Genomic DNA, 12,974 nt, shown 5'->3' with positions numbered 1-12,974 from the left:
CAGATGGTCTACAGCAGATGGGTGGATAAGGGGGGGATCAGTATGGTGGCGCGGAGGCAAAAAGGAAGCCGGACCCCAGCCGATGATTAGGTAAGCGGTGATACTGGTGGGATGAGAAGAGCAGGTCCATAGCGGATGGGTGGATGAGGGGTGAACCTGAGAAAAACCTGTGAGGACATAGAGCACAGAGACTCCAGGGAAGAAGTTGAGTTAGTATGGTGTGATTGGAGACTTGGAGAGTGAAATCGGAGAGGAGGAGGAGTAACAGAGATGGTTGGAGAGAAGGAGGAGGAGAGAGGAACTCAGTGAGTCTGGATGTTGAATCTCCAGCAGAGTAGGATTATAAGAGAGAGAGAAAAAAAGTAGTATCCTAAGTTGCCTTAATTGTAAAATTTGTGATTTTTTGTTTTAAGTCTAGTCTTAAATAGTGCGAGGGTGTCTGCCTCCCGAACTGAGGTAGGGAGGTGGTTCCACAATAGAGGGGCTTGATAGCAAAAGGCTCTAGCCCCCATCCTACTTTTGTAAATTCTAGGAACCACCAGTAGGCCAGTATGTTGAGAACGTAATGCTCTAGATGGATTATATGTAACTAAAAGTTCCTTCAGATAGGTCAGTGCCTGGCCATGAAGGGCTTTGTAAGTGAGGAGGAGTATTTTAAAATCTATCCTAGCTTTCACAGGAAGCCAGTGCAGAGAAGCCAACACAGGATAAATATGGTGTCTGGCACTGGTCCTGGTCAGAACATGGGTGGCAGCATTCTGACTTAGTTGAAGAGTCTTCAGCGACTTTTTGGGGCAGCCTGAAAGAGTGCGTTACAGTAATCTAGTCTGGAAGTGATGAAAGTGTGGATTCATTTCTCTGTATCATTCCGTTTTGAAATATGCCTGATTTTAGCAATGTTTGGGAGATGGAAAAAGGCCGTTCTAGAAACCTGCTTAATGTGCGTGTTAAACGAGAGCTCCTGATCAAAGATGACACCTAGGTTCCTCAGTGGTTTTGGCCTCAAAAGTGATGCCATCCAAGGCTATTACATCACTTGGCACTACATCCCTAACAGTTTTTGGGCCGAGCACAATGACCTCAGTGTTAGCCGAATTGAAATGCAAAAAGTTATTGGTCATCCAATCTTTAATCTCTTTGATACACGCCTGTAATTTGCACAGCTGATTGACTTCATCAGGTTTAATCGAGAGATATAATTGTGTATCATCGGCATAACAATGGAAGTTGATGGAGTGTTTACTTATCAAATTACCCAGAGGAAGCATGTATAAGATAAACAGTATTGGACTAAAAACCGAGCCTTGAGGAACTCCATAGCTAACTGTAGTTGACTGGGAGGAGTCGTTATGAACGTTAACAAACTGGGAACGGTCAGTTAAATAGTTTTTAAACCACCTCAATGCTGATCCCTTAATACCAATTGTTTTTTCCAGTTGTGCCAGAAGAATATTGTGGTCAATTGTGTCAAACGCTGCACTAAGGTCCAAGAGAACCAGTATAGAAACAAGTCTTCTGTCTGAGGCAGTTAGAAGGTCATTGCTAACCTTGACAAGTGCTGTTTCCGTACTATGATGTTCCCTAAATCCTGACTGGAAATTCTCAAATAAACTGTTGGATTTAAGGAAATCACATAACTGATTAGCGACTATTTTCTCCAAGATCTTAGATAAAAACGGGAGATTTGAGATGGGTCGATAATTATTTAGAACAGTAGGGTCCAGATTACGTTTTTTGAGAAGTGGCTTAATTACAGCTACTTTAAAGGACCGTGGTACATATCCAGTTGATAATGACAGGTTAATTATATTAAGGAAGTGGTTGCTAAGTAAAGGTAGGGCATCTTTGATGAGTTTAGTTAGTATTGGATCTAACAGACAGGAGGATGCTTTAGCTGAGGAGATTATTTTAATCAGCTGACTGATCTGTATTGGAGAAAAGACATCCATAGAACCAAAGGGTTCAGGAGTCAGCTGTTTGTTTTCCGGAAGTAAGGGACCTAAAGAAGGACCAGAGTTTGAGGACAGGATGCCATTAATCTTTTCTCTGATGAGCCGGATCTTATTATTGAAGAAATTCATAAAATCATTGCTGTGGAGACTTGATGGAATACTAGGCTCAAATGCACTGTGGTTCTTTGTCAGTCTGGATAAAGTACTGAACAAGAATCTGTGATTGTTTGTATTGTCCTCGATTAATGATGAATAATAGGCTACTCTAGCGGAACAAAGTGCCTTCCTGTATTTATGTAAACCATCTTGCCACGCAGAGCAGTGTTCTCCTACTTTAGTAGAACGCCATTTCCTTTTTCGGGATTCTTACTTTAATTGGTGGGTATGAGAATTAAACCAGGGAGCTCGCATCCCCAGTTTTATAGTGTTGTTTTTTAGTGGAGCAATTAAATCTAAGGATTTTCACAGAGAGTCTGAAGTAACATCAACAAACTCATCAATTTGAGATGGACTAACATTAACTGAGTTCGGAAAATGACCCACTGTGTAGTTCAGTAGTGGGATTAGATTAAGCATACTTGGGATTTCTTCCCTGAATTTAGAAATAGCATGATCTGACAAATTTCTAGTACAAACTTATTTTGCAGGAAGGGAATTACACAATATCCGAATGTTGAAAGTTATCAGGCAGTGGTCAGAAAGGATAGGATTATGTGGAAAGATGACTAACTCTTCAATTTCAATCCCATAAATCAGGACTAAATCCAGAGTATGCTTGAACTGGTGGGTAGATTCCTGTACACACTGACTAAAGCCTATGGAGTCTAGTAATGACATAAATGCCCTACTGAGGTTAACATTACTGTCGTCCACGTGAATATTGAAATCACCAACAATAATGACCTTATCAGTTTTAAGAATTAAACTAGTTAAGAAATGGGCAAAAAAGTGCTTCACCGAACATGCCACCTACGGACATGTTGGTTATGAGTAAGGAGTCATTTTTGTCATTTGTGGTTGATGTATTGGTTGGAGCTAAGCGCATCTTTCTGTCAAAGACCGCAAATAGATCAGAAATTACGGGAAAGTGGTGGGGGCAGCTGAAAGGTTCCTTGGGGCAAAGCAGGTTCCAGAAAAGTTACATCAGCACATGTCGGAGGTACAGAATAGAGCACAGAGGATGAGGGAAAACAGTGAGGATGAGGATTCAAACATAGCAGATGATGTGGAGGATTGTTAGCATCATAATGTTTTGTATCCTCCAATGGAATGCACGGAGCCTAATTAAAAATGGTCAGGAGTTAAAAAAGTTTGTTGACAAGCTTGAGAATGAGCCAGAGCTGATTTGTATTCAGGAGACATGGTTAAAGCCCAGCTTGGATTTTGTAATCCCAGGATTTGAGTGCCTGAGGTTGGATCGGGCAGAATTGGTAGGTAGAGAGATAGAGGGGATTGATAAATCTCATGGGGGCTGTGTGACCTTTGTTAAAAATGGGCTGCAGTACAGGAGAGTGAATTTAAGTGCTAGTCTTGAGTGTATAGCTGTGGAGGTGTGGGGCAGCAACAGGTACAGTAATAATAGTTGTAAAAATAAAGATAGAGTTCCTGTGATTAACTTCTATAACCCCTGTAATTGTTTGTTATTGTCAGATTTTGATGAGATAATGGAGAAAGTACGGTGCCCTGTTGTATGGACAGATTTTAATGCACACAATCCTTTATGGGGTAGTAAGAAAAGGGACAGCAATGGGGTAGTAGTTGAAGACTTTCTGGATAAGCATGGGTTGGTAGCGATAAATGATGGTAGTCCAACAAGATATGATATTGCTAGAAACACCTCTAGTAACATAGATTTAGCAATAGTGTCCCCCAATTTAGCTAGAATAGGGTAGTGGGAGGTAATGGATAGTTGTACGCGGGGTAGTGATCATTTCCCAATTTTGTGTAGGTTTGGGAGAGAGTTGAGGAAGGAAGAGGGAGAGAGGGTACCCAGATATAACTTTTCCCAGGCCAAGTGGGATGAGTTTCGGGAAAGAACAAATAGCTTAGTAGGAGAGGTTGGCAGTGAGGGCTCTGTGGACAGGTGGAATAGCTCCATTAGTTCCATGATTCATGAAGCAGCTTGTGGCACCATTCCTGAGAAGCGAGAGCTTAAGGCCCAGAAGCGTGCACCGTGGTGGAACAAAAAGTGTGATGAAGCTGTAAGGAACAGGAATAGAGCGTATAGAATATTAAGGAAATATACAATGTTGGTTAATGTTATTGAATTTAAGCGATTGAGGGCCTTGGCAAGGAAAGTCATAAAAGAGCAAAAGAGGAATAGCTGGAGGAAATTTTGTGACACAATAAGTCCAGAGATGCCAGCAGGGCAGTTATGGTCAGCTGTGCACAAAATGTCAGAGGCTTATAGGAGAAGATCTATCCCAGAAAGGTAAGGTTGAGGCAGTGTCAAATAAGGAAAAGGCATTATGTTTGTAGATACTTTTCAGGAGGTGCATAAATCAGAGAATTTGGGGGTTGAGGGGTCTAGGAGGAGGGCAGAGGTGATGTCAGCTAATCGGTGGAAACTGGAGAGGAGCATGGAAAATGAGAGTCCAATTAATTTATTTTTCTCTATTAAGGAACTGAGGGATGCCATTACGGCTGGGGCAAATACCACTCCAGGGCGAGACAGACTGTCATACGAGCTCTTTAAACATCTAGACGACTTTGTGTTGGATGAGATCCTTGCTTTAATGAACACAGTATGGGCAGAGGGATGTCTACCGAAGGAATGGAAGCATGCAGTGGTGGTCCCGATTTTAAAGCCAGGCAAAGAGGTGTCGGATCCAAGTTCTTACCGGCCCATAGCGCTTACATCAGTCCTCTGCAAAATAATGGAGAGGATGGTTACAAATAGGTTAGAGTATTTCTTGGAATCAAGAGGGCTTTTTGTTAATCTTCAGAATGGCTTTAGGAGGGGTCGCTCTACAATGGAGTCAGTTGCTTTGTTAGATCAAGAGGTAACACTTTATAATGAGTACACAATATTAAGCATTACTTAAGCATTAATAAATATTGAATTTATCATCTATAACGCATGAATACTCATTAGTATGTAGTTTATAAACGCAGCTATAAATGTTTTACTCATCATTTAGAAGCACAGTAGTTATGGATTAGTAAACACTGAATTCATCATTTATAAAACACGATTCTGACGTAAATACTCATTAGCATGTGGTTTATTAATCACAGTTATAAATGTTTTACTCTTCATTAATAAGCTCATCTATATAAATGATGAATTCAGCATTTCTAAATTAAGTATTACATCACTTACCCACCAGTTAGTTAGGATTTTTCAGTTGTTTGTTGGATCATTTAGAAAGCCTTTACATCACTTACCCACCAGTTAGTTAAGATTCCTCAGTTGTTTGTAGGATCATTTAGAAAGCCTATGTAAATAATGAACAATATATTTAGATGTTCATGTCTGCATGCTCTTACATGCCCACTATTCAGACATGTACTAATGTGTGTCTAGTGTGTTAGTAGATGCTTTATAAAATCTCACAAATTCCATTTCCAATGGATGGCTTATAAAGTTATTAATTAAGGAATTTGTGAATTCAGGCTGTTACAGAGTACTTACTACTCGTTAATTAAGCATTTTGTGTGAGCTCATCTAAAGTGGAGATTATCTATGCCTTATAAAGTATTTACAAATGAGATTTTAAGGCTGGCAATGCCTCAAAACTCGCAGAAGTTCCAGACCAAGGAGAGATAAAACACTGGGACATAGAACTTATTGCATTGATATTTATTGCAACTTCCCAACATTGTAACTGTACAATTGAAAAATAGGATAAGCTTAACTAACCATAACTCGAATTGTCATGTAGATGACATGGATATTCCCAGAGCCTGTGCCTTGCTAATGGGGCTAATATATGCACACAACCTCAGTTACCGTAAAAAACACTTCAGAAGTCTTTCAAAAGATTTTCCTCGAGCTGGATGATCTCTAAGCAAGACCTAAGGTAACGACACTTAAAACTAAGCTGCTGTGCTAAATAAAATCCAAAAGTTAGAGGTGGTCAAGATATTAAAATTTAAAATCGTGTTTTTATGATAAATATTGTTCTGTAATGTTAATTCTTACGATGCCAGCGTCTGCATTAGGAGCTGGCAAATGTGCGAATGTGCACACATATGGTTCAGTACAGTAGTCGCAACCGCGCATAAATGACATTCAAGGCAAAACACAGGAAGTATTGTGAGATTTTTCAATACCGTAAGGCCTTGAAAGTTTTCTCAAACTAAACAATCAGCACTGACAGAGAGCTGAAAATCTGTGCTCTCTGTTTTTTAGCAAACTTTTGAGGAATTACAGTACTCAAGTTACTCAAAAGCTTCCTTAAAAATCAGAGGGCACAGATTTTCAGCTCTCTGTCAGTGTTGGAATTGTTTATTTTGAGAAAACTTTCGAGGACTTACGGTATTGAGAAGCTGTGTGACAATCTTGGACAATCTTGCGGTATACTTGCAGTGTTTTGTCTTGACTGTCATTTATGCACGATTGTGACTGTACTGAACCATATGTATGCACATATACCCACATTTGCCAGCTCCTAGCCCGTATATGCTAGCACTTTAGTTAATTGGTTTGGAGACATTTGTCATCCTCAAATGCAGACGACATGTATTTTTGTAGTTCTTTAAGTTTTCTGTATAGGTGTACAGCTGATTTTGCACCTAGTTCAATGGAATGTACAAAAATTTTCACATCTAAATGAGATGTTGGTTGTTTGAATAAACAGGTAAAAAAATGGATTCTTTGTGTGTGGTATATTCTGACTTAGATAAGTTCTTGTACCAAAAAAAAAAATTGACGTAACAATTTCCATGGAAATTATTTAGTCATAGAATGAAAGGATAATAAGTTAGATTAACGTCAGTCTGTCGCTGAAAGTCCTCTGCTGGGAGACGGTGGCGTGCGGGGGGGGGGGGGGGGGGCTGGTGTTGTTCATGATGGCCCTGAATTTAGACATGGTCCTGATCCCCAGAACTGTCTCCACAGAGTCCAGGCTCAGCCGGACCACTGAGCCCGCTCTGCGGATGAGTCTGTTGAGACGATCCATATCTCTATTCCTGGCTCCGCCACCCCAACACACCATGGCGTATGACAGCACAGTGGAGATTACGGACTGATAGAACATGAGAAGGAGCTTAGGGCAGATGTTGAAGGAGGCCAGCCTCCTCAGGAAATACATCCTGCTCTGCCCCTTCTTGTACACCCAGTCCGAGTTGAGTGACCAGTCCAGTCTGCTGTCTAGCTGCAGTCCCAGGTACTTATAGTTTCCTACCGCCTCCACCTCACTGCCCTCAATGATCACTGGTTGTGGAGAGGGAGGTGCCCGCCGGAAATCCAGCACCATCTCCTTCATCTTAGAGACGTTGAGCTGGAGCTGGTTCTGTTGGCACCACTCCACGAAGTCAGCCACCAATGCCCTGTACTCCCCCTCATCACCCTCCCGGATACATGCCACAATCGCAGTATCATCAGAGTACTTCTGTATGTGGCATGTATCCGAGATGTGCTTGAAGTCCAATGTGTAGAGGGTGGAGAGAATGGGGGAGAGCACGGTCCCCTGTGGCGCCCCCGTGCTGCTGGTCACCATAGAAGAAAAACAGTCCCCCATTCGGACGTACAGGGGTCTGTCCATTAGGTAGTCCGTGATCCAACTCACAAGGTAGGGGTCCACAGCCATGGAGGTCAGTTTGTCCTGTAGGAGCCCGGGCTGGATGGTGTTGAAGGCGCTCGAAAAGTCAAAGAAGAGCACCCTGATTGCACAGCCCCCGGTGTCCAGGTAGGAGAGCACACGGTGGAGGAGGTACAAGACAGCGTCGTGAACCCCAACCTTGGCCTCATAGGCGAACTAGAGAGGGTCCATTGCACCCTGCACCTGTGGACGCATGAGCTCCAGGACCAGTCGCTCTAGGGTCTTCGCTACGTGGGAGGTAAGAGCGACCGGTCGGTGGTCGTTAAGCTCAGTAGGGAGTCTTTTCTTGGGTACCGGGACGATGCAGGAGGTCTTCCACAGTGACGGGACCCTCCCCAGCCGCAGACTGAGGTTGAACAGTCGCTGCAGGGGGTCCCCTAGTTCCGAAGCACAGGCTTGGAGGAGTCTTGTGGAGATCTTATCTGGTCCAGGTGCCTTAAAGGGACAGAGCCTCCACAGCGTTGTCGTCACCAGGTCTGCAGTGATGACGGTCTCGGTCGTGGTGGGAGCAGGAAGTTGTGGCGAGGTTGGAAGTCCAGTGGTTGAGGTGGGGCCGTTGAGTTTCGCAGCGCTTGGAGTGGGCTCGGGAGAAGTGGCAGGGGCAGGGGTGGAAGGGGAAGTGGCAGGAGTGGAAGGAGAGGAAGCACAGAAGGAGGGAGCATCAGTGGATCAGTCTGCAGGGTCGGGAGAGGCCTGGGACGAGGAGCTGGGAGTGGTGGGGGAGCTGAACTGATTGAAAAAGCTGTTTAGTTCATTCGCTCGTTCACTGTTTCCCGCCACAGTGCTGCGCCCTTTCCCGTGTCCGGTGATGGTTCTCATCCCATTCCAGACCTCCTGCACCTGCTTGTGCCCCAGCTGCTTCTCCAGCTTCCTCCAGTACACCTCCTTGGCCTCCCTCAGGCAGAGTCTCACTTCCTGCTGGGCCTTCTTCATCTCCTCCTCGTTCTTGCTCCTGAACGCCCGCTTCTTCCTGTTCAGGACAGCCTTGACTTCCTTGGTTACCCAGGGTTTGTTGTTGGGGTAACACCTGACTGTCCTGACAGGGGCCACGGTGTCCACACAGAAGTTCATGTATTCTGTAAAACACTGAGCTGCCCCCTCAATGTCCTCCCCATGTGAGCCCGCGATGACATCCCAGTTGGTGGTCTGGAAGCAGTCCCTCAGTGTTTCCTCTGCTTCCGGGGACCACCTCCTGACCTGCCGTGTTGTTGCTGGCAGCCGTTTCACCAGCAGGATTTAGGTGGGCTGTAGGTACACTAGGTTGTGGTCTGATTTACCTAGTCGAGGGAGGGGGGTGGCGGTGTATGCCTCCTTAGCATTAGTGTAGAACAGATAGATGGTTCTGTTCTTCCGTGTGGGACAGTCTACACACTGGACCATTGTGGGGAGAGATGAGTCCAAGGTGACGTGATTAAAGTCACCGGTGATAATGACGAGCGCCTCCGGGTGCTGGGTCCGAAGAGCGGAGGTGGTGCCACAGATGGTCTCTCGTGCCGTCTCAGGGTCCGCCCGTGGAGGGATGTAGACTGCGAGGACAATAACGTGTGAAAATTCACGTGCCAGGTAGTAGCGTCTGATGCTAACAGCTGTTAACTCCAGATCGCGGTTACACAGTATTGATTTCATCGTCACATGTCCCGGATAGCACCATCTATCGTTGGTATAAATGATTAATCCACCTCCTTTCTTCTTACCGGCGGTGTTCGTGTCCCGGTCCGCTCGTACGGAGGAGAAGCCGGTTAGTCCGAAGTTAGCGTCTGGCACGTCGCCAGTTAGCCACGTCTCTGAGAACACAAACAGACTGGTCTCCCGGTAGCGCTGTTCAGTCCTGCACAGCGCCGTCAGTTCAGTCAACTTGTTCGGTAGCGAGTTCACGTTCCCCATGATGATGGAGGGGATGGAGGGCTTGACTCGCCTCTGGTTAGTGGCTCTAGCCGTTAGTCTAGTCCTTTCAATGCGACCCGCTCGGCATCCGCAATATCTCCGTTGGAGCTCAGCAGGGATGAGATCGCGTGTTGCTGGGTCTCCTTTGACCCTCATAGACATCAACTCCTCCCTGGAGTACACTAGCATATTACTATACATTATCTAAATTTATGTTCAAATAATATACACAGAAACATAGAAAAAAAACACAAAGTCAAGCATAAGAAACTCGCTCAGAGCAGAGGAAACTGCAGCCTGCTTGTGCATGCACAGAGAAACAATGTTCTGATTTTGGATAAGGAGGACAGACCTATGTGCGTTGTTGCTATGACGCCGAACAAACAATCAACTAACAAGTGCGAGCACACACGCAATACACAAACGCAAAACAAAGCACATTTCCCTACATAGCCTAGCATAAGTTGACTTTATTCATGCAGACAGATAATAGGAACGAAAATGTGAGCCCAACTTACGTGTGTTGTAGCTAGAGTTTTTTTGTCCGTACAAACAAAGCAAGAGATCATAGAAAAGCATGAAATAGGGATGCGTTTGGTTGATCTTACCAAAGAATATGGCCGTAATGCATCTACAATCACCACGTTATTAAAACAAAAGGAAGTTTAAGGAGTGTAAGGCATCGCGTGGGTGGTTGGAGAAGTTCAAAAGGAGGACTGGAATTCACTCTGTTGTTCATGGTGAGGCAAGAGGGCATGAATGAGGACAAACAAGGACAACAAACAATGAGGACAGCAGTTAAAAGGTAACTGACCATCATTTTTGTTCTTTATTCTGTTTTTTACGTTATGCACAACTCTCATTTATTGTGTAATAATCTAATTGTAACAGGCATTTGTTACATGTTTTGATGCATTTTTATGCTTTATAAAACATGTCTGAATTTTCGGGGGCTTGGAATGGATTAGGGCATATGCATGCAAAACGTGTCTCTCCTTACAAAATGTTCTACTTACGAAATTTCTTCCAGAACCAATGAATTTTGCAAGTAGAGGTACCACTGTTTATCTTTTTTTCTTCTTCTTCTTTTTTTAAATAGAGCAGGTGTGGCTTATTGTCCAGAAATTACGGTACATCACATCACCGTTTTGAAGAGTGATGTTATTACAGTCATTTCTAACCGTTAACAGTCTGTTAGCAGAACAATCCAAACTCAACCAACACATGGATCATTTTGCCATATATTCCTCTGGAAGTCCAGGTTGCTGTCTTTCCTTCAAGGCAGCATCTACTATTCTAATGTATTCACTGATGTTGGCATGCATTTCAGGAGTATAAGGGTTGTATTCAAGGTTTCCTTTCTTTGATCGTTTAAACTCTTCATCTATCTCGCCTTCGACACACAGCAGGCGGTCGTCAGAAACCTTCAATCCCAGGAACTGGACTATTTTCCTCAGTTGGGGGAGCAGATTCCTCTGAAGGTCCTCATAGTAGATCACCTTGATGTTTTTTCCATAACTCAGCCAATTCAATATGTGGGAATTCCACGAATGAGCACCATTCTTCACATACACAGACCATCCTGCAGGACAAAAGACAGGACAGAACAGAGTAGTACCTAGAGATGTGAGTCTATTTTGGTGACTGAGGTCGTAAGTCACACAACTCATGACTGAAACATATTTTCCCCATTTAAAATAAGTAAAATTGTTGTAATCCATTGCAGCTTTGTAAAAAGACACATATCCCTCCAAATTTTGAAAAAAAAACAACAGCATATTTTGATCAACCAAAAGAAATGCATACATTGCCTGTTCATAATTATAAGTTACGTAAGCAATGATAAAGTATGAAAAGAAATGCAAAAGTCATTCAGTTAAACAATCATCCAGTTAACTCAGGATAACTTTTTAAAACTCTGTATGGAGTTATTGAAGCTCCACATTACATTACAGAGTGGGTCTTTATTGTCTGACAAAATCTCTGAGATAAACACCGCAGGAATACCCTGCCATTGACCCTGTTTTTACCTGTAAAAACTATTTTATTGCTCATTGTTACTGTCAAATAATCCATGATGTGAAACCAAAACCATTCTAATACATATATGACGTTTAACTATATAAGGATTTAATGATATCCTTGAGATGGAGACAAAAACATATCCAAACTAGAACCAATGCAGTCAGACTGCAACATCCCCGTGACAACCCTGAATTCAAAATTTTACCCTGACCTGCTTCTTCTTTTCCTTTCGGCTTTTCCCTTCAGGGGTCGCCACAGCGAATCAATTGCCTCCATCTAGCCCTGTCCTTTGAATACTCTTCTCTCACACCAACTACCTTCATGTCTTCCCTCATTACATCCATAAACCTCCTCTTTGGTCTTCCTCTAGGCCTCCTTCCTGGCAGTTCAAAACTCAGCATCCTTCTACTAATATATTCACTATCTCTCCTCTGGACATGTCCAAACCATCTCAGTCTGGCCTCTCTGACTTTATCTCCAAAACCTCTAACATGTGCTGTCCCTCTGATGTACTTATTCCTGATCCTATCCATCCTGGTCACTCCCAGAGAGAACCTCAGCATCTTCATCTCTGCTACCTCTAGCTCTGTCTCCTGTCTTTTCTTCAGTGACACTGTCTCTAGACCAAACAACATCGCTGGTCTCACCACAGTTTTGTACACCTTTCCTTTCATTTTAGCTTAAAATCTTCTATCACACATCACACCTGACACTTTCCTCCACCCGTTCCATCCTGCCTGGACACGCTTCTTCACCTCTTTTCCACACTCTCCATTGCTCTGGACTGTTGAGCCTAAGTACTTAAAATCCTCCACCTTCTTGATCTCTTCTCCCTGTAACCTCACCTGGGTCCCTCTCAGTCACACACATGTACTCTGTCTTACTGCGGCTAACCTTCATTCCTCTCCTTTCCAGGACAAACCTCCACCTCTCTAGCTTCTCCTCCACCTGTTCCCTGCTCTCACTGCAGATCACAATGTCATCTGCAAACATCATAGTCCATGGAGATTCCTGTCTAACCTCGTCTGTCAGCCTGTCCATCACCATAGCGAACAAGAAGGGGCTCAGAGCTGATCCCTGATGCAGTCCCACCTCCACCTTGAACTCCTCTGTCACACCTACAGCACACCTCATCACTGTCTTACAGTCCTCAAACATGTCCTGCACCGCTCTAACATACTTCTCTGCCACTCCAGACTTCCTCATACAATACCACAGTTCCTCTCTGGGCACCCTGTCATAAGCTTTCTCCAGATCTACAAAAACACAATGCAGCTCCCTCTGGCCTTCTCTGTACTTCTCTATCAGCATCCTCAAAGCAAATACTTCATCTGTAGCACTCTTTTTT

Source organism: Antennarius striatus, chromosome 3 (assembly GCF_040054535.1).
Source record: "Antennarius striatus isolate MH-2024 chromosome 3, ASM4005453v1, whole genome shotgun sequence".
Lineage (NCBI taxonomy): Eukaryota > Metazoa > Chordata > Actinopteri > Lophiiformes > Antennariidae > Antennarius > Antennarius striatus.
The sequence above is the reverse complement of the archived record's forward strand: the minus strand, read 5'-3'. Positions refer to the sequence as shown.